Consider the following 22,500-nt stretch of genomic DNA (forward strand, 5'->3'; position numbering starts at 1 on the left):
AAAAATTGATGGGATCTTTCCTAGATAGTGACCCCCAAGGGTTTTAACCCGGTATGTATCCATCTTTGCGGTGTGTTTAGGCGAAAGACTGTAAATACCATAAAGATAATGACCCCTACGAAGTATTAGTCCTAGATAACGACCCCGGAAAACCCTTGGGGGTCACTATCTAGGAAAGATCAAAAATATGTATAATAGTAGAAATAAGGAGTTTTCTTGCTAAATTTGTCACCTACTGAGTCTTGAACTGTCTCGTTTTTTATTGATACAGAAAACAGTTTAAGAGATCAGTTTTATATATCGATTCATTACAGATTCTAGTCTAATTATAATATGAAAAATAACTAACCTGAAGGTCTCTCTCTCTCTCTCTCTCTCTCTCTCTCTAGTTAGGCAATGGAGCAAGAAGGAAATCGATAAGGCATAAGAATGCACCTCTTCTTTGGACTTTAGTTGACAGCCATGACACCTCTCCGGCTCTTTTAGCGTGAACCAGAGAGGAAAAGGCGGAGGATTCAGAGGCATCCAAGATTATCTAAATCGTCGGCATTTTTGAAGAAGGAACTTTATGAATAAATATATATATATATATATATATATATATATATATATATATATATATATATATATATATATATATATATATATATATATATATATATATATATATATGTGTGTGTGTGTGTGTGTGTGTGTGTATCAATGTGCCTGTGTGTGTTTGTCAGTGTGTTTTGTAAAATGTGACAATTCCATTCCTCCCATGTTATTTCAATATAGGTATTACATTTCTGTTTCTACAATTTGTACAACTGTCCTTCTGCACATTTTCGTCTGAAATGAATGGTTTATTAAGATGTTGGTTCCCAGTGATGAACCAGTCATAAATGACGGATGTTTACATATGACGCCAAATTCATGACAGTCGATTATAGTCTAAAGTTCTCCCATTGTCAGAATTACCTTTATCGCAGTGATGAATATTCGGCAGCAGCCGAAACATGAAAATCATAACGAAATTTGTGGCACAACAATTAATTGAAAAACTTTTATACTTTTGTTTTAATTTATGCCAGAATGGATAAAACTGATACAAATAAGACATATTGGTTTTCGAAGGTATCTGATGCGTTTCGAACAATTTTGACTGTTAATTTTATTGCTAAGACCGACAAATGTATAAGGATACATCCTAAACTACCTTTAGTTCCCTGAAGGGGTTTGGGGTGGCTCCAGTCTGACCTAAAGACCAGTGGTCCACTTGAACGGGAATTCCGTAATTAAGTGAAAGACTAAAAGCACCACATGGAGCGAAATACCACTGAGAATTATTCATAAAAATATGGCGGCATACATCTCCAAGCAAAAATAACGTCTGCACGATTTAGTTTTGCCAGAAAACAGTCTTTCCGACGTGGTATACAAGAAAAATCAATGAAATTGTCGGGGTAAAAAGAAATAGAAATACTAATATCACGCAAGTAATTATCAGCTCTTTGTAAAGTAGAACGTACACACGCCTGTGAATAAGTAAATACATACATACATGCACTATAAATATATAAATATATATATATATATATATATATATATATATATATATATATATATATATATATATATATATATATAGAGAGAGAGAGAGAGAGAGAGAGAGAGAGAGAGAGAGAGAGAGAGAGAGAGAGAGAGAGAGAGAGATTTTCGTGAAAATTATAGAAAGGAAAATGTACAGTCCTTAATTTCCCTCTCCTCCCTCAATTAAATGAGCAACATTTCATCCCCACTTGCAAGATACCTCGTAGCTCCTTGTACCAATTTCCCTCCAAACAGTGTCGGAATAATAACTGAGTAGTTTAAGTAGTTGGCATGCGAAGATTTCCTTAATTTTCTAATGGTAGACTGCTCATTTGTAGCCGAGAACCAAATTCGTAGTACCTAATTCCTATGATTGCATGACCGGTAATTGAAATGTAAATCCTTTCTGCTGTTATTTTCCCATGTCCTTCTTTGGTTATACCTCCCTGGTCCACTGAAATGTCAAATCAACCTCCTTCCTAGCTTTCTGTTATTAGGAACTATTGGTTGCTTGCAAAGAATAGCTGGGCTTCTGTACTTCAAAGGAAATACTTGTTTTCCCTTTCCGAAATCATTTGCAAAAAAGTTCTCAACATGTGGGTTTCTTTTTCCCCCTTATTCTGACTTGAAGGAATTGTAGCATAATTTACCTTTGAAAAGCCCATACAGTTAGCTCTAACTTAGCCAAATTTCCTCTATCTGATTACGATATTGCTTGCAAGTATATTCACATTCATGTAATGCTGTAACCTTCCATGCATTCTCTTTTCAAAATAAGCACAGTGTCCTCACAGTTATAACGACTTCCACAGCCATTTTCTCGGAATCATATTAAAACGGATTCAGCAAGGATTGCACAGGATAATGAGACCTACTTCGTGCATTCTCTTTCTCTTGATTACTGACAAATGGACTCATCCTTTTTCTTGGAAGTTTGTAGTGGTTCTGGCTATCCAAAAAGGCGGAGTGCATTGTGATCCTTACATCTATCGTAATTCTGTTTAACTCCTGCTGCCACTAAAGCATGCGAGGCTACTAAATCCTCTCTTCATTTCAGCATCTTAAACCACGCACTCTTCTTTCGGATCTCTCTGATGGCTGGGCTTGGGAGAATCTTGCTTCATTGCTCTTGATAACTACAAGGCATTAGGCCGTCTGCGGTAAATATCTTCATCCCTTCTCGCTGTAAATTATATTTATAGCTCTCTGTTCAATTGCGTTAACCGTTGCTGTTGGTATTAGCACTTTTGCTTCTTTCCACATCTCCATTGGTGCTTGTCAGTGTTCTGTTTTCTTCTTATCTAAACTTTTACTTGTATTGATCAAAGTCATCTCCAGTTCGCCGCTCCGTTCATGCCTTTGCAGGTAATTTAAACTTTCACGATTTTCTGATGTCGCTTCTCATGAGTGTTCTGTTGTTTACCCACACATCGAGCTGGTCGCTTACATATCTCAACACTGATTTTATTATCACGCCTAAATGGAATTTCCATGATTTAATCAGCTCCAGAGCCTAAAAAAATATAGCGGTTAATAAATTACTTATCTAAATTTCCAAGTATCTGTGTGATTGTTAGAGATACTAATTGGTCGATACTAATTGGTCGTCTGAGTTTTCTAAGGCTCTGGATCCTTCCGTTATTGCCACTTTAATTAGAGAGATTAAAAATGAACAATTCTTCTTTTAGAACCGTTGGCATAACTATGTTATTTATTCTGACCAATGAGAGTGCTTCATCGTTTTCCTCCTCTCTGATTAGATTTTTGTGAAATGTTCAATGAAAAATCAGTTTACCTGATTTAACTGGGCATGTATTACTTTCTGAATTAAGATAAAAAAAGGACAAATATTTTGATCAATATATGTAGTTACAGTAGTAGATACACCAATTTGAGATGAAGGATCGACTCTATTATTATTCGGACTTTTAGTTTTCCTATTGACGAAAAATGAGCTATTTGCATAGTGTAATTGAAAACAGAAATTTTCTTTCAAAGTGCTGTGATATATACAGTATATATATATATATATATATATATATATATATATATATATATATATATATATATATATATATATATATATATAAATATATATTTATACATACATACATTATATATATATATATATATATATATATATATATATATATATATATATATATATATATATATATATATATATATATATATATATATATATATATACAACACACACACACACACACACACACACACACACACACACACACACACACACATATATATATATATATATATATATATATATATATATATATATATATGCAAATTTAGTTGAATTCTCTGCCTTTTTGATTGTTGATCAACTTCTTATTAGTTTGACAATATTTTCTGAATCTTCTCCGTTCTTCCAAATTCAGTTGATGGACAAAAAAACGAAGATTAGCTCTTTGTTCCTTTTACTAAAAACACAGCACCACAGCTGTTCCGTCACTCGTCGTGACCTCTTCAAAGTGTATAATCTGGACATAGAGTCCTGTTGTTTTGTTACAGTGTGAGGACGAAAACAATGATAATATAATAACAACAAGCACAAAATAAACAATTTTAGTTTATTTACAGTTATAAAAGTTACGATACAATAAGATTTATAATAAAAACATAATTTACTTGGTGAAAAATAATGAAAGCAAAATTCACGTATTCTTGTGGCAACAAACAAAACAGAAATGGAAATGCGGGCATACGAATTGCGCGGATAGGAGGGTGGAAAGCCTGGGGGGGTGGGGGGTGGGGGGGGGTTGGCGAGGAGAGAGAGAGCGTGTGATTTAAAAGGTGTTGCTGCCGTTGTTATGGTTGTTTCTTATGTTAGCGTTGTATGTTGTAGGGCGTCTGCTAGATGGGAGTGATCTTTCCGCTTCTAGCTGTTCGTTCAATGTAGGCTTTTGCAATAAAATGCAAACAGATTCTGCTATGATTAATCTATGTTCTGTGCAGAATCTGTTTGCAATTTATTACATAAACTTACAATGAACAGACAACTAGAAGCGGAAAGATCACTCCCATCTAGCAGACGCCCTACAACATACAACGCTAACATAAGAAACAACCATAACAACGGCAGCAACACCTTTTAAATCACACACTCCCCCCCCCACCCTTCCGCCACTCATATCCCCGCAACCCCGTATACCTGCATTTCCATTTCTATTTTGTTTGTTGCCACAAGAACACATGATTTTTTTTTATTATTTGTTACAAAGTTAATTATGTTTTTATTATCAATTGTATTGTATTATAACTTTTATAACTGTAAATAAATTAAAAGTTTATTTGTACTTATTGTTATTATATTATTATTGTTTTGGACGCTACATATCCGTCGACACACTGTAACTAAACAACAGGACGCTATGTTCAGAATATACGTTCTTATGTAATAATAAGTTAGTGCTAATTCCTATACTGTTTCGACAGTTTCACGGCTTTATCACTCGCCCTTAGCAGCTATTTTTTGGATTATCCTCGACGTTTGGAAGTGTTTATCATTGTGAAAGTTCAGTGGATATCATGACTCGACATAGAAAAACGACCGCCATCTTCTGGTTACTTCACGGACGAAGCTCGCCCTCCAGTTTCGAAGAAGAGAGCCGGTAGTGACCAGGCAACACTTGATCTACCAACCCACCCATCTTCCCCTTCGCCCTCCATCTCCTCCTCTTCCTTGCAAACCTCTCCTCCTCATCCTCTGAGGTCCTCGGACCCTCGTCCTCCACCTCCTCCTCCTCCTCCGTCCTGCCCCATTCCCCCCTCTTCCCCCTCCAGTATCCGACGCAAATGAGTACCCTTCATTACCGAAGTTTCGAGTGCTTCCTGCTGAAGGACGGACCTCGTATGCTGCAGTAGTGACTCTTCAAAAAAACAACCCCGGCATCAACATCTCAGCACGGCCGAACAACAGAGGAGAATTCACCATTACTCTAAAAGACCGAGCAGCAGTCGACCTTCTGAAGGACAACACGGAATTTCAGTTACTGAACCCAAATGAGAAGCTAAACAAGGCAATTATCTGTAACTAGCCAACAGAGCTCCCTCTGGATCCCCTTCTGGCGCTCCCCCATATTGTGAACGCAGAGGTGTGTTGAACCGCATACAAAACACCTTCACGGAAAATCCTTGCCACCTTCAGAGGACCAGTCCCGAGCCAAGTATGGCTTAGGACATCGGGATACTACCTCACAGAGGAATACACGCTAGGGCCTCTCAGGTTAAAAAGATATCAGCGTTTCGGTCGTCATCAAGAACGTTGCAGAGGCCCTGCAATCTGCGCCATCTGTAGCAAGAAGCATGAAACGGAATTGTGTTTCGAGAAACTGAAAAAAAGGGGAACCTTCAACACCCAAGAGCCCTAACTGTTCTGAAAGTCATCATGCGTGGTTCAAACGATGCAGTGCTCAATTATCCCGCATTACATGGTTGAAAGCAAGAGCTAACCTGTCAAAACTACCTCCTACAGCAACACCTGCGCCCAGACCAACGACACCACCAGAGCCACGGGTAGAAACGACCAAACAAGTGGTTGAAGCAGCGCCTGTTTTGTGTCACGATATAGGGACTCAAACTGAGCAGCCAACACCCCAACCCCTCAATATACTCTTCCCTTCTTCCTCAACCTACTCCAAATCCCGTCAGCGAACCTCAAGCCTCAAGTCCGGAAATACAACACCCACAGATGCTTTTCTCAATTTTAGACCTCCTTGGTGCCCTAACCAATGCCGTTAAGATAGGGTGTAGAAAATAGGGTGTAGAAACCCAAATAGAACCGCAAACACTGGGAAAAAAGACCATGAAATAGAGAAAAAAAGGATTTTCTCATTGGTACACGATCTGTTCGAAGAAATCTGCTACCATCATTGCATTTCTCCCGCCGGAGATAAACTCAGACAGCAGCTCCGAGACAAGTACTCTGATAGTCGTTAATCATTTGATTAGCAACTATCCTGTTTCTTCCTACTAAAGCCTTCCTTCCCCCTTTTTTCGGCCACCTCACGTCTAACGACCGAAATTTTTCAACTATCGCTCTAACTACCACTTAAGCTATTACTTCTATTTGTGTTGCTTTCTCTAAAACTTAACATTCTTCATTTTCCTCTATCGATCCCTACCATCGATGCTCCTTTCTGTTTTTTAAAGTAAGTTAAATATGGTATTAAATCTCCATAGATTTTCCCCCCGTTTTTTCACCGACGATAAAATTCATTTTCTTTACTGGCTCTCTACCACTCGCCAGGACTCGCTACTATCGCTCTTTCTCTCCAACTGACAGGTACCTTAGGGCTCTAAGAGGTTTGCAACCTCACCTGTTAACCTTTCATTTCACTGGCACGCCCATCAGTCATAAAGTAATCACCTTCATATCCTTAATTTCACCTCAAATAAAAAAATGAATTACGGGCTGCTCTATGAGCAACAGCCCGTGCTAGCATAAGGCCAGCTTGATCAATAACAACAATTCCAGATTATACACTTTGAAGAGGTCACGACAAGTGACGGAACAGCTGTGGTGTTGTGTTTTTAGTAAACGGAACAAAGAGTTAATCTTCACTTTTTTTTTTTTTGTCCACCGACTGAATTTGGAAGAACGGAGAAGATTCAGAAAATATTGTCAGACTAATAAGAGTTTGATCAAAAATCAAAAAGCCATAGAATTCAACGAAATTTGCATACAAGAAAAACTTTGTCCCCCAAAAAATATATATATGTATCTACATAGAGCATTATATATATATATATATATATATATATATATATATATATATATATATATATATATATATATATATATATATATATATATATATACATACACACACACACACACACACACACACACACACACACACACACATATATATATATATATATATATATATATATATATATATATATATATATATATATATATATATATATATATATATATATATATATATATATATATATATATATATATACATATATATATACATATATATATATATATATATATATATATATATATATATATATATATATATATATATATATATATATATATATATGTATATATATATATATATATATGTATATATATATATATATATATATATATATATATATATATATATATATATATATATATATATATATATATATATATATATATATATATATATATATATATATATATGTATATATATATATATATATATGTATATATATATGTATATATATATATATATATATATATATATATATATATATATATATATATATATATATATATATATATATATATATATATATATATATATATATATATATATATATATATCTATATATATATATATATATATATATACTGTACATATATATATTTCTCGGCGTTCATATCTTAAGTTAAATTTATTAAATCGGCATTCATCTCTTTCTATTTATTCAAAAAACAAAATCCAGTACACATATGAGCTTATCAACGTTACTACTACTACTACTACTACTACTACTACTACTACTACTACTACATTAATAATAATAATAATAATAATAATAATAATAATAATAATAATAATAATAATAATAATAATAATAATAATAATGGTGATGATGATGATGGCAGGAAGGAGGGTCAATATATATCAATCAGAGGAAAGTATCGAACAATGAATACGATCTTTCGTGAAGACTTAAGTTCCAAAATCTGTTGCGATTACTTTAAAACTTGAAGCACTGGAACTACCCACACTATTAAGAGAAGACTATAAATTGTGATAGCTATGCGCCATAAATGTCGTTGCTAGATTAAAATGAATATTTCGATTAACAATGAATCAGGAGAGTTGTCTTATTAAACCTCCCAAGTAAATTACTTCTCTTTTTCCCCATCACTTTCCTCCATATATTTTTTTTTATAAAAAGCCATATGCAGAGATGACTGTGGTATCCCCTGTCTCATAAATCCTGTGTCATTAGCTGTCTGTATCCCGAATTTCTCTAATATTGTCCAACTTTGTCTAAATTGGCTTCCAACGGCCCAGAATATGCGGGTTAGTGGCACTGAACTGAATTTATGGGATCAGCAATGACCTACATTTTTTACCGAAATTTTCGGACAGATTTCGATCGTAAATTAGTTCCTTAAAGACGAGCAGAGTTTGTGCTATATCACGGAACTCGTAAAGACCTTTAGAAATACGATAGCCATCATTTATTTTTATTTTTATTTATTTTTTTTTTTTTGGTTGCAGGGAACAACTGTAAAAATAAATTTATTTCCAGAAACAGAAATCATTTGGTTACCGTCCGTTTGATCACGGCAATATTTTCTTTCTATGTTTATTAGCAAAAACGTTCTAGTGTTCGTTAAGTTTGGGGAATTAATGATTACTATTGTAATGGTAAAAAGAGTAAACAAGTAATTCGAGCGCAATCGAGTTTTCTGTACAGCGTATACTGCCGTATGAAACTCTCACTCAGGGTCCATGAAACTCTCAGCCGCGGCCCATGAAACTTTCAGCCACTGCCCGATGGTGGCCTGTGTTGTTGATACCTATAGCAGTGCCAGACGCACGATTATGGCTAACTTTATCCTTAAGTGAAATAAAAACTACTGAGGCTATTGGTTTGCGATTTGGTATGTTTGATGAGTGGAGGGTGGATGATCAACATACCAATTTGCCGCTCTCTATCCTTAGTAGTTTTTAAGATCTGGGGCGGACAGAAAAGTGCGGACGGACAGACAAATAGCCATCTCAATAGTTTTCTTTTTCAGAAAACTAAAAGCAAAGAATAGAATAAACAGTAAGGTTTTAAGAAATATTTTATACGCGTGTCTCTAAATGACAAAATAAATTCAAGAAGTAATGTTGTGTGAAACCTCTTTTAATACTATTTATTTATCATAAATTATCTTATAAATTACATTATGTCAATAAGCGCCTTTATGGTTAAAGTGTTGACAGTCTGCTAGTAACATTTAAAAATTGTTTGTTAATTTTCGTTGTAAAGTTTATCGCAGGACCTCCCTGTTATGACTTTTGTATAACATATTTCCTCTTTTAGACTTTTATCCTCTGTATTGGCCATCATCCCAGCTGTTAACTCATGAAGGAGTACAATAATAATAATAATAATAATAATAATAATAATAATAATAATATACTTTTACTCTTTTAAACATATTACCTGTTTATGATGCTCATCATTTCTAGTCTTGTTTTTCAGAGAGTATTAAATTTCGGGACACCCGCTAGCACCCAACACTTTCCCAGCGCTATTCTTGGTAATTCTAACATTTTAATCGGATAAGTAAAGGAAACTTCGTCTTTTCAGCTTTCATAGGAAGCTTTATAAGAGTTTTGTATTTACTACGAAATATTTTATTGCCTTGTTTTCAATAAAGCCTAACATGTTTTAGTCCTTTAACAGTCTCTTATAACCAATTAACAAAAACAATTAATATTAATCCACCTGGAGTTTCCACCACTTTTAACATTAACTGTGTGAACATATGAAAGAATACCCACTTAAATTTTCAACAATTATTTCCTTGAGCTAATCACAAAAATATTTTTCCTATTTTGTTTTTATTTTGAAGTGGTGACTGTTATGATTCTATTGTGGGTTTCGCCTTCTCAAATGTTCTTATTATTTGTTTCAGCACTCCGCAATCTTTCCTTATCCTTAACCCATCGCTTTTATGGCCATTTCTAGGGGCGATAAGGAAATCTCGACACACGCGACAAACCAAGAGTTATGAAGTTTGCATTTGGGAGGACAATCATTCTGGCAAGTCCATTTCCTTCAGAGTAATTTATTATGATGGGATTGTCTCTAATCCCGTGTTTTATGTTCCGTGCGTTCTATTTTCTTATCAGAATCTGAAGACGCAATTTTAGCAGTGAAATTTTCCTTCTTTGTTGGCTTTATTTATTCTTTTATTTGTCTTTCTTTGTATTCATGGTTTTCCAGTTTGTTATTTCTCCCTTTTACCTTCAACAACAAGAACGCTGGCTGACTTGCCCTCACCCGGTTACTTGGTTAGCAATTTCAATGACTCTTTCTTTAGGTGTTTCCTTCGTCTCTGTCCTTTAAGGTTCTAACTAAAATGTTAATTAATTAAGCAAAGGAAGTTTAGGCCTTCATTATCCACCCGAATCATTTTCTTTGGATCCTTAAAAGAAAAACATTCGTGAATGTCACTGTTTTTTTTTGCAAGAAATTTACTGCCTATTGTGTTTCCTTGTCTTATTCACAGACCAAGTATATTTCATTTCAAATATAGCTTCAACGCTGGACCTGGAATAGTCCGAAACTGATAATACAGACAAAGTGAATACGACTATTCATGAATATATGTATGTAAGTATGTATATATCGCAATATGCTAATACTCCCGTCATTAATTTAGGTACACATTCATGATGAATGTTGCCTCATTGAAATAATCTTCTCATGCGACAAAGCTTCTTTACAGAAGCATGTAATTAATGGGAACAGGCTGCTATCACATTAATCAGAAGGGTAAAATGGAATGCAGAAATATAAAAGGCTGGCATCGATTAAGCGATAAGGAGACAAAAATCCCGAGAGAACCAGTTGCTGCGTTGCGAATATTCGTCATCATTCGACTCCACCGTCAGTCGTTAATTTTCCTTCCGCATATGATTTTTATTGGTTGTTCTCCGAATGAATCGGCTGCCTGCGGAAATCACAATGGAGACCCAAGACAAAGAGGGATGTGTGTGTGCAAGACTTAGGAAATACGTTCATCTCGTGGAGCCGATGTTCTGGTGAAACGCAAATGTATTCTGGGGGAGACAGTCGCAAATGCATGTTTGAAATATTGAAGCGAAAGGAGACGCTCACAGCCATGGCGGAGATAATCATGAGGAAAGGGGTCTTTTGGGGATCTTCATAACGGGTAATAGATAGACTCATCAGTGTGTTTTCCCTTTGGGTCGCTTCATTTAAACGCGAACAAAGTATCCGTGATGTCTCATATTCCTCTCTATGTCAGCCTTGTGATGAGAATAACTTTTCATTTTGTGAATCTTTGTTTATGCTTGCGCGCTATTTTTGGGGATACCTAACCTATTATCCTCAGGAGCTCACCCAGGCTGGTTTTTTTGGGTGTTTCTTTTACTTTTCCAAAAATAAAACAATGGTTACTTTAACACTGTGACAAAGAAGTGAGGCACTGAGTTTTAGTATAATCGCTTCCTTATTGTGGAATACACTGAAGGAAACAATGAAGGCGCACAAACACACACACTGCGAAAGCCTGTATCACATGTTGCTCTTAAAAGAAGTATATCTTCTTCTTCTTCTTTTAACGTGCTTTTTTTCCCATTTTTTGTATGGGGTAAGCACGGTGCCTTCTCTTTTTGAAGGATTTTGATTTGGCTTTAGGGTAGACCGTAGTCTCGATCGGCTGCCCTGCCTGTCATCGCTTAGACCCCGGTAGAGTATGTACATGTATTGTACCAGTCATCAGCGCCATTTCTCCCAGCAGCGAGAAGTTGTTGCGCGGTTAGGCCGACAGTTCCAGAAGTGTGATGTGTCTATGTTTTTAGGAGATGTTGGAGTGGCTTTGTTTGTGTGTGTATTAGTCTGTAACACCCATTTGCTTTTAAGCAAACCTATCCGTTGATTACATACATAATCCTGGGGTGTCTACACCATATAAGTAATGAATATTCAAAAACAAGAGAGGATTCTTATACTCTCCATCACACGATAGGTAAAATAATAGCTAAACGGAGGTGTACTAATGAAGTAGATGTTGCGTGTATCGTCTACTCAAGAGTGTGCGCCCATTTCTGAGTTCGTGTAAAATAACGTGGTTATGGAACCCCTCCGAAGTGTAAACACAATAATAAACAAGTAAAAATTGCGCCGAAGTTTCTTCGGCGCAATCAAATTTCCTGTGCAGCGTGTAATGCTGTATGAAACTCTCAACCACGGCCCGGTGGTGGCCTGTGTTGTTGGTACCTATAGTGGTGCCATACGTTCGATCATGGCTAAATTTAACCTTAAATAAAATAAAAACTACTAAGGCTGGAGGCCTGCAATTTGGTATGTTTGATGATTGGAGGTTGGGTAATCAACATACCAATTTGCAGTCCTCTAGCCTCAGTAGTTTTTAAGATCTGAGGGTAGGCAGAAAATGTGCAGACGGACAAACAAATAGCCATCTCACTAGTTTTCTTCTACAGAAAACTAAAAAAACTTTACAAGCCATTTAATATAATCAAGAGGTTCTATGAAGTCTGTGAGCAATTTGATGCTTTCTAAGATAACACACTGGCATCTTAGAAAGCAAAATTAAATAGATAAATAAATAAATAATTAAAAAAACACAAAAAAATGATCAGGCATATAAAAGAAACATTAAAAATTCATTTCAATTATTAATAAGTAGTTTGCAGTAGGTACTTCACAGAGAAAAATTATAAAATAAATGAGACAAAGTAGAGTATAGAAAGGAAATCTTGTATTTTACCGTAAGTCCTCGTTCCGAAGACTATTGATTACCACCAGAAGCCTCATTAGTTTTCTAAACCATGGTCTGCAATGTGTCACAAATTCAGATAATGCTAAAATTGTAAGGAAGGTTTTATAAGTAAAAAGGACATAACATTGTCACAAAATAATCTGAGATTCTTTATGTGTTTTCTGACAGTGCGTATTCTCATAATGACCAACTTATATTTTTCAGATAAATAAACCACAAGCAACTAACACGTTTGAGCACAGTAACGTTGAAGCTTTTCTGCTTCCCATATACATTTTTACGTAACTTGGCATATAACAGGTCTATTTGCTACGTGGATTTCCATTCACCTCCGAAATGTTTTCGATCAGTGTTAACATACGTCGTCTGGTTGAAATTAAAGTAATTTCTTTAGCTCATGTCAATTACAGTGTTTCTTCTAATTACTTTTTTCTAATTAGTTCTAATTATCTGCAAAGCTACTGGTACTCCTTGTTCATGTTTTTTCTCTGAATGAGTATTAGATAACAAATTGCATTTTTAAAAGGTTTACTATGTACCATCAGGTTTCTTACAGGCAAATGTAAGAATTTGCTCAAATTTTGTCGATGGTTTAGATTATCATTTAACAATCTAACTTTTATTAGTAACTGATACGAGAAAATCGTTCTAAAGGAAGAAAGGATTGCTTTTCACTCCGATTTTAAGGTATCTTTATTCAGAACGAATAGAAAAATAGTTTTATCAAGCTAATAGTAAAGAGAGAGAGAGAGAGAGAGAGAGAGAGAGAGAGAGAGAGAGAGAGAGAGAGAGAGAGAGAGAGAGAGAGCAAATATAAAAACACGAGAGAGGTAGCTCTGGCATCAAAATTCACGTCGTTGCTATCGTGATGGGCGTTATGATGATGATAAATAGGGAGTATGACTGACAGACTGAAAGATGGATGGCAAAAAAAAATATTCACTGATCCATGTTCTTGGGTAATATCGACTGCCTGTGAATAAAAAAATTCTAAATGATTAATGAACACGTGAAGGGGAAGGTAGAAAACTGGGAACATGAAAAGTGATTCAAGTGTGTAGAAAATGTACGCCATAGAGGTCGTATTGTAATTTCTGATATGAATTGCATCGAATAAGGGGTATGGTCGGTTGATCTTATTTTCTATCTACTAAACATTTCTTGAGTACAGAGGGTTGGAACAGAAAAACAGACGAGGGAACAAAAGCATGAACCAGCACCATTAGGTCTTTTAGAGCAGGAAGACAACAAATAGCAGGAAAGAATTAAGCCATGTATGGGTCACCCACATTAAGATACAGAGAAGGAAGAAGTCCTAGTGATTTATATAAATATAAATATATATATATATATATATATATATATATATATATATATATATATATATATATATATATATATATATATATATATATATATATATATATAATGTACTAACTCGATAAAGTTACGGATCATGGGTAAATACATGAAAACGTGTTATTGTCAACGTTAATCCTGGAACTATTGTTGTCAATGTTGAATGATGATGAAAAGAATTGACTAAAATCCAATAAAAATGAGAAAAACTTTACTCCTTGTGCGAATGAGACTTTTCTGTTAATAGTTTCATGACTGTTAAAAAAAGAACTAAATTGGTATTTAGATTTTAATCCAGATCAGCGTCCCTATAACCCATCAATGTATTTTCTGACAAAAATTATATTTATTCTTTAATCCGTTCGCATGAGGAATGCAAGATTTTTCGTAAATATTTGCAGATTTTAACCATTAATTCTAGGTTATGATGTTGACATGAACTTGAAATTTACTCTGACTCTCTCTCTCTCTTGCTTATGTAATTCCAAAATGGTTAAATATGGTATTAAAAAAATAGAATATTTAAATAAACTTAATTTTCATGCATAGAGTTACAGATACCCATAAACGTACCCAACCACAAAAACACACAAACATATGTATGTATGTATGTATGTATGTATATATATATATATATATATATATATATATATATATATATATATATATATATATATATATATATATATATATATATATATATATATATATATATATATATATATATATATATACATATATATATTATATATTATATATATATATATATATATATATATATATATATATATATATATATATATATATATATATATATATATATATATATATATATATATATATATATATATATATATATATATATATATATATATTATATATTATATATATATATATATATATATATATATATATATATATATATATATATATATATATATATATATATATATATATATATATATATATATATATATATATATATATATGTATATATATATATATATATATATATATATATATATATATATATATATATATATATATATATATATATATATATATATATATATATATATATATATATATATATATATATATATATATATATATATATATATATATATATTCTCACGTATTTCCATTCGTCCCTTTAGCCTGCTTGGGGTTCAATTAATTTTTTGAGATAAAATATCTCTAGTTGAGCAAAAGGGCCCCTTGTAGTGGCGGAATGAAGAATTATCGTTCAATCTAACCCCAGACACCGCTCTTTCCACATTCCAAACTAGCCGGCAGGAAATGCCAAAACAATAGGCCTCCATTTTTACACCCCACTTCTGAAGAACACTCCTAAATTTACCCCCCCACTTGGGGTAGCGTTGTTGGCATAGGCTTTAGGGAGGTTATAATTAACAGAGATGTAGGCCACTCGAAGGGAAGGCTGCTAACTTAATCTTTAGTACCTTAGACTATAAGGCTCCTTTTCCCTTGACCTAATTACTGGCTTCCAACTTGCTTCCAGATTCGCCTGGTTCACGCACATGAACACACGCCCCAGCCCACGCAAACAAACACCAGCCATGGCAGAGATGAACAGGCTTTTGCGATGAAAGGTCATCCGGTCCCCTCTCATCTTGGACTGGCGACAAAGGACGTTCAGTGTACAAGTTCGAAGGCTTATTTAAGGGCTCACATAAGCATGAGAAGGATTCATCCGCGCTCTGCTCAAGTAGAACCACCGCCTTGTGAATCAAATCCTTAAAGAATACTGCCTTCTCTGAACCAAAGAAACTCTGGATAGCATTTCCCCCCAGTTGCGCACAAAGCCAAATACGGAAACTATTTCAAGCCTTATCACGCTTTCCAATTTGAGACGTGCCATTCACGTCACCATAGTTTCCATGTTCTTTAATTTTGATTGCCTGCTGGACCCCATTTCCAGTTTCATCTGATTTCTTCTTGTGTAAATAAGTTCATTGTAACATAACCCTTTCTTCATTTCCCATTGGTGACCTACCCTCCTTTAATCAAATTGGTAAAATAAGCTTAAATTCCTTTCATTTTGGTTACATCCTGGTGTTTTCCTTTGGCCCCTCTGTCAGTAAAATCACAGAGAAAACCCTCTTGCATGCTTCCAAAGAGACCCAGTACATAAGGGTGACGACCAATGCCTAGGATTCCTATAGACTAGCCATAACTAGTGTCACTAATGGCTAAAAATAGGAACAAACGAATCAGGAATAAATCATTGTTTAATTTAATTAATTCCATTGTTCACAAAGGCATCACGGTGACTGAAGCAGAGCATAAGGTAAGGTTATTATCATTAAGCCTTGTAACATTAAGGATACGTAGGGTTACATAGGAAAGTGGTATTAATTTTTCTTTAAAGAAAAACGCAACAAGTCTCTGTTGTTAGAATTTCATCATAAAACAGGAGAAAGAGTATAGGTCCTTAAGTTAGCGAGGCAGAGCAGCAGCCCGCCAACCTTTCACCACCGCGAACTTTCGAGTGTAGGGAGCAGTTGTGTTGTGTTGCCAGATGAATGAGTATAAGAGTTAGGAAGTGTTTACTAGGGAATTATCGCACATGTTAGCCATGAAGAGTTAGCTAGGAATTTTATTCAAGAACAGTTACGGCAGAGAAAGTGTACAATTTCCCTGTCTGTGATATAGGACTTTGAATTCACGTTAGTTAAACCATTTGTATCGGTCTCTGGCATCTCGATGCCGAACGAGTAAGCAGACGTTCTGTTCAAGTTAGCGCATGCGTGACTCGTTTGCAGGGTAGTAACAACAACAACAACATTCCAAGTGTAGTTAATTAACAACCCTCCCAGTATATATTCAGTAAAGTAAGGTAAAGACACTGCTGATGGTTAAAGCTAAACAATTCACTTTTGTTTATATCCGTTTTCTCTCCAACTCTTCGCATTCTCTGTTGACACAACAAAGAGACGAGTCAGGCGACAAAGTGAGTCAACCCACGATCTGCTGTTTTCTCACTCAAGTGACTCGATCCCACATCTTTCATTCGTGCTGAGCGAAGTTTCTTCACTTTTCAGCCTTAATGTAAAACCTTCACGAAGACTTGAAGCTTTTTGAAACAATTTACTACTTTACTTACTATCACTTGCCAGGGAGAGAACATATTAATAACCTTACATAGTTCTCATGAATTCATTTTGTAAAAGAAAGAAACCTTAACGTAATTTCATAAACATAATTTATTTTCTCTTAAGCACAAGGTAAAGTGACTTCAAAATTTCTAACATATAAGCATCTCATTACACTGTGCTCTCAGAGAGAGGGAGAGAGATTTTTTTGTTTTCCTTTTCATCACAACAAGTGGCATACAAAAATTTATCCACGAGTATTGGAAAACTAACCCCCAAATCATAAAAGCTAAATACAAAGAACCAACCTTCGATCTTTTAAGTTTCAAACCCATTATTCATTTATCATATACACAGTGCACGAAATTTATAAGCGCTCGTGTTCAGCGAATAATCTCACATACCTGCGCCTTTTGTTAGGTGCTTCAGCCCCTATAAATTCTTGTACACCATAGAGAGCATGGACAGCTATTTAATTACACGTTTATCAACTGCCCTGCATGAGTGGGTACTCATTATTCAAGATTTGTGCATGCTGCAAGCACCAAATTGCATACTGTGTGCAACCCCATAACCTCCCTCTCCTCATATCAGGGAGCCATCTCTAGTTCTTAGAACTAGCAAACCCCGAGTGTCACGCCCTAGGGTTCCCTTCCCACAGTGCCACTAATCTGAGGTGTGGCCAACCAAGCCAATTACTAAAGCCCTTATCTTTCTTCTTTCCGTTTCCTTTCTCACTGACTTTCTTCCGGAGTCTCTCCTTTCCCTCTTGCTCTTTGATTACCTTCTGCCTCAGGCAGAGTGCCATTTCCTTCAGTGCTGTTTTGTGCACTGACATTTTGTATTGCTCCATGGAGCACACTGGCACCATAGTGCCATCCAATCAAAATAACCGCTCATAAGCCACTGCACCTGTACCTGAGGTACAGAGTGCCACCAACAGTGTATCTGCCCATAAGGACCGTAGCGCCTTCAAAATCACTCCCATTCTACTAGCGTATCCACCCATAAGGACTCAGACTTCCTTCAGGGACACTCCCTCAGTGCGACCTTTGCACGGCACACTCAACCACAGTGCCACCTCATTAAAAAGGTGCCACACCACTGAAGTGCCACCAAATTATGGGACACTTCCTACAATTGTCACAAACCTTTCCTCCAGGAACGCTCAGTCAACCCAATAGACAACCTTCCCCCATCAGCAACATGGCAACCGAGGAGTACAAAGCCTTCACGGATCTAGGGAAGGAGGCCGGGCTATCGGAACCCGGACTCACAGAATGGATCAAAGAACAGCTAGCCGAACGAAGGCAGCACAAAGAAGAACAGAGACAGTGAGACGAAGAAAGAGAAGAGAGGAAAAGACAGTGAGAAGCCGAGCAAAGGAGAGAAGAAGAAGAAAGAGAAGAAGAGAAGAGAGGAGAAGATAGCACGAACTAGTCCTCAAAGACAAGGAGCTTGAGCTGGAGAGAGCAAGGAAAGAAAGCACATAAGTTCTAGCATCCCAACAAGCCTCTAGCCCCACACCTGCTGCCTCGAATGCTCCACTATCAAGCCTTAATGCCCTAGTCCCAAGTGGACTGAGGAAGAGCCGGAAGCGTGGCTGGAAGAGGTTGAGGCACTCTTTGATAATTTCGACACCACTGAGGCCAAGGGGGCTGTAGTGCTGACCAAACATCTGGAAGGTAAAGCAAAGGCAGCTCTCCACTCGCTGGAGCAGAGTCAATGAGGAGACATGGCTGCAGTCCGTGAGGTAATAGCCAAGGCATACGAAATCACCCCTGAGAAGTAGAGACAACAGTTCCGAGGTCTGGCCAAGGAAGCCGGCTGGTCCTGGACAGAATGGGCCTGTCACCAGACTCAGGCTGAGACCCACTGGGTCGACTCCCTGAAATGCAAGACCTTCGAGGACTTACTCAACAGGACCATGCTGGAGAATCTTTTCCAGTGTGTGCCTGGGCCTCTGGCTGTGCATCTCAGTGATAAGCAGCCGCCCACTCTCAGGGAAGCCTGCCGCTTGGCTGATGTCTGGGAAACGTTTAATGTCTCCCACAGCACTTTTCAACGCCGCATAGTGCCACCTGGATACCTCTCAGGCTCAACACGCCCATGGATCTGACCACCTAGCAAACCTACTTACATGATCTGCAAGAGGTACTGTCATCCCGAAGCCAAGTGCCGCTACAAGGCAGACAACAATTAAGGCAACAACCAACGGCAGCCTACCAATAACCACCGCACCACCTTCCCAGCAGACCGTCATGGCCGGGAGATCATCCCATCCCATGGGACCCTGCCGAGACTGTGGAGCTCTAGGGCACTCTTCGTCCAGGTATCCCGCCTGCTCAAAACATGTGCCCTATCCCAGGCACGTCAACCTGATTAGTGCCGCCTCCTCCCTGGCTGTGCCACCAGAGAGGTCTCACCCCGAGCGGGTCTGGACTCAGTCTGTCTCCGAGGCTCCTCTTGACGGCTCTAGCCCACCAGTGCACCTACCAACTACTGCCGACACTGGCTCGGATATTAGCCTGATTGATTGGGCCAAAGTGCCAGCCAGTGCCACCATAGACGAGCAAACCAGGTGGACAGTAACCTGGGTAGACGAGCAATCCTTGACTGTTCCCACAGTCGAACTCAGGGTGATCATCTCTTGGAGCACCCAAACTCACCGCCTTGGAGTGGCAAAACATATTCGGCACAGAGTGGAATTCCTGCTAGGACGAGACATCCTCTGGGGATGTCCCACACCCTCTCCATTCTGTTGCCTGACTGCCTCTGCCAATGAGGCCATGCCAAAACTTCCTGAGTAGGACATAGCCTATGTGACAGCTGTGCCACACTCAGTCCAACCTTCCTTTCACCCAAGAGCGAACCGGACCCACCAGCATCTAAACCATTCCAGGCCTAGTCCGCAAATCTCACAACTGGACGACCACCCAAATACTCCTCCCTCACCACGAAGGGATACTACCAAATACCACTGCAGGACCTGCAACATAAGAGGGCACTCCAAAAGATGGTCAAAGTGCCCCAGCAAGCTGGCCACAGCAGCCACCATTTCCACAACCAACCCAAGATGCTCGGCCCTCTCCCCAAGACAGGAATCTCTGTCACCTATCACTCCAGGTACACCGAGGGGTTTTGCACCCCTGGGTACCTCTTCAGCCCCATCCGAATCCAATTCGCTGCCAGTGCCACTTGCAAGCACTAGTCAGTGCCAAGTTTTGCCTATCTCAGCCGAATCTCCATACCAACCTTAATCCCCGTGCCTGGCCCCGAGTTACTGCCAGTGCCGGATCCAGAACCTGACGCAGATCCTCCTATGGGAGATCCACCTAACCTCACAGATGTGGTCATCGCCCATTGTGAGCCTCCTACCCCTGGCATTTCTTCTCCCCACTCTCTTCCACCTGCCAAGGATGAGCCTCTGGCAAGCCTGGACATTACCTCTTTTCTGGTCGACCAGGATGCAGATACTGGCTCTACTCCCACGACGGTTGTCGCAGCAGCCGAAGTAGGAGACCAGCCTGTAGCTACTGAGGCTGCCCCTGATCCTGCTCCTGACAGCGCTCCTGGCCTTTCTTCAGAGTCGGTACCCTCATCACCTCCTAGGAATGGCCTAGCCAGACCTTGGAGGCCCCCAAAGAAGAAAAAGGAGGGTTGGAAGTGATCCAATTAACAAATCAGAGCCACGAGCTCTCCTTGGCCCTCGTGCCCAGTTGGCACAGTGCCATTTCCATCTCAGAGTGATCCTGGCACCTGCCCAGAGAAGGTAGCCTGCGTGATCTCTGCCCCAGTAGCATTAACTCCTTACACCTTAGGCATTTGTAACATACCAACCCTTTTCCAACTAACCTCCTTCAAAACCATTCCAGACTCAAACTGATACCTTCCTTAGTTGTATACTGTGATTTACCTTCAGGTTATTCATGTTTAATTTTGATGCGTGTATTAATCACAATGCACTGTGTAACTCATAATTCATTGTGTGCCATTATTTAGTGCCAACTCGTTCAGTACCAGAGTCTTAGGATAGTAGGTTAGGTTAAATATTTACTATGTGCATTTGCCTAAGAGTAGAGTTCTCCTGTCATTAGAGACAGTTAGTAGAAGTGTCTATACCCTTAGGTAGGTTAGGCCTGTTGTAGATGTGAAGTTAGCCACCCAAGTTCCCCTCTTAGCAGTTAGATGGGTCCATTTAGCTATTGAAGTGCTATGCACATTTCATGTAGGGATGCTAGCTGACTAGTTGGGATGAATAGCTTACTTAGCCAAGACCTTCATGCCCGAAAGGGTTTGAATGCCTTTCCAAGGAGGGGACCTCTCAAGCATATCCATTCTTCCTTTTACCCAGCTAGTTCCTCGTTGGATGAGTTGGTAGAATTCTCGGCTAGCGCTCTGCTAGGCCCAAGTTCGAGTCTCCGACCGGTTAATGAAGAATTAGAGGAATTTATTTCTGGTGACAGAAATTCATTTCTCGGTATAATTTGGTTTGGATTCAACAATAAGCTGTAGGTCCCGTTGCCAGGTAACCAACTGGTTCTTAGCCATGTAAAATAAGTCTAATCTTTTAGGCCAGCGCTAGGAGAGCTGTTAATCAGCTCAGTGGTCTGGTTAAACTAAGGTATACTTAACTTTTAGCCAGTTGGGGTTTAATTAATTTTTTGAGATAAAATATCTCTTAGCTGAGTATAAGGGCCCTGTGTAGTGGCGAGAAGAAGAATTATCGTTCATTCTAATCCCAGACAGCCTTCTTTCTACATTGCAAACTAGCCAGCACGAAATGCCAAAACAATAGGCCTCCATTTTCACACACCCCCCCTGATAAAGAACACCACTAAATTTTCCCCCCACCTGGAGTAGTGTTGTTGGTGTAAGCTTTAGGGAGGTTATAATTAACAGAGACATAGGCCACTA

The 22,500-nt window shown here is 37.7% G+C and overlaps 1 protein-coding gene across 2 annotated transcripts in view; it reads right to left on the minus strand.

Moving 5' to 3' along the window:
- The window catches only part of LOC136837198 (putative neural-cadherin 2), a 1,292,835-nt gene that overhangs the window by 357,250 nt on the left and 913,085 nt on the right, over nt 1–22,500 (minus strand). The window lies entirely within an intron of this gene.

Source organism: Macrobrachium rosenbergii, chromosome 58 (assembly GCF_040412425.1).
Source record: "Macrobrachium rosenbergii isolate ZJJX-2024 chromosome 58, ASM4041242v1, whole genome shotgun sequence".
NCBI lineage: Eukaryota > Metazoa > Arthropoda > Malacostraca > Decapoda > Palaemonidae > Macrobrachium > Macrobrachium rosenbergii.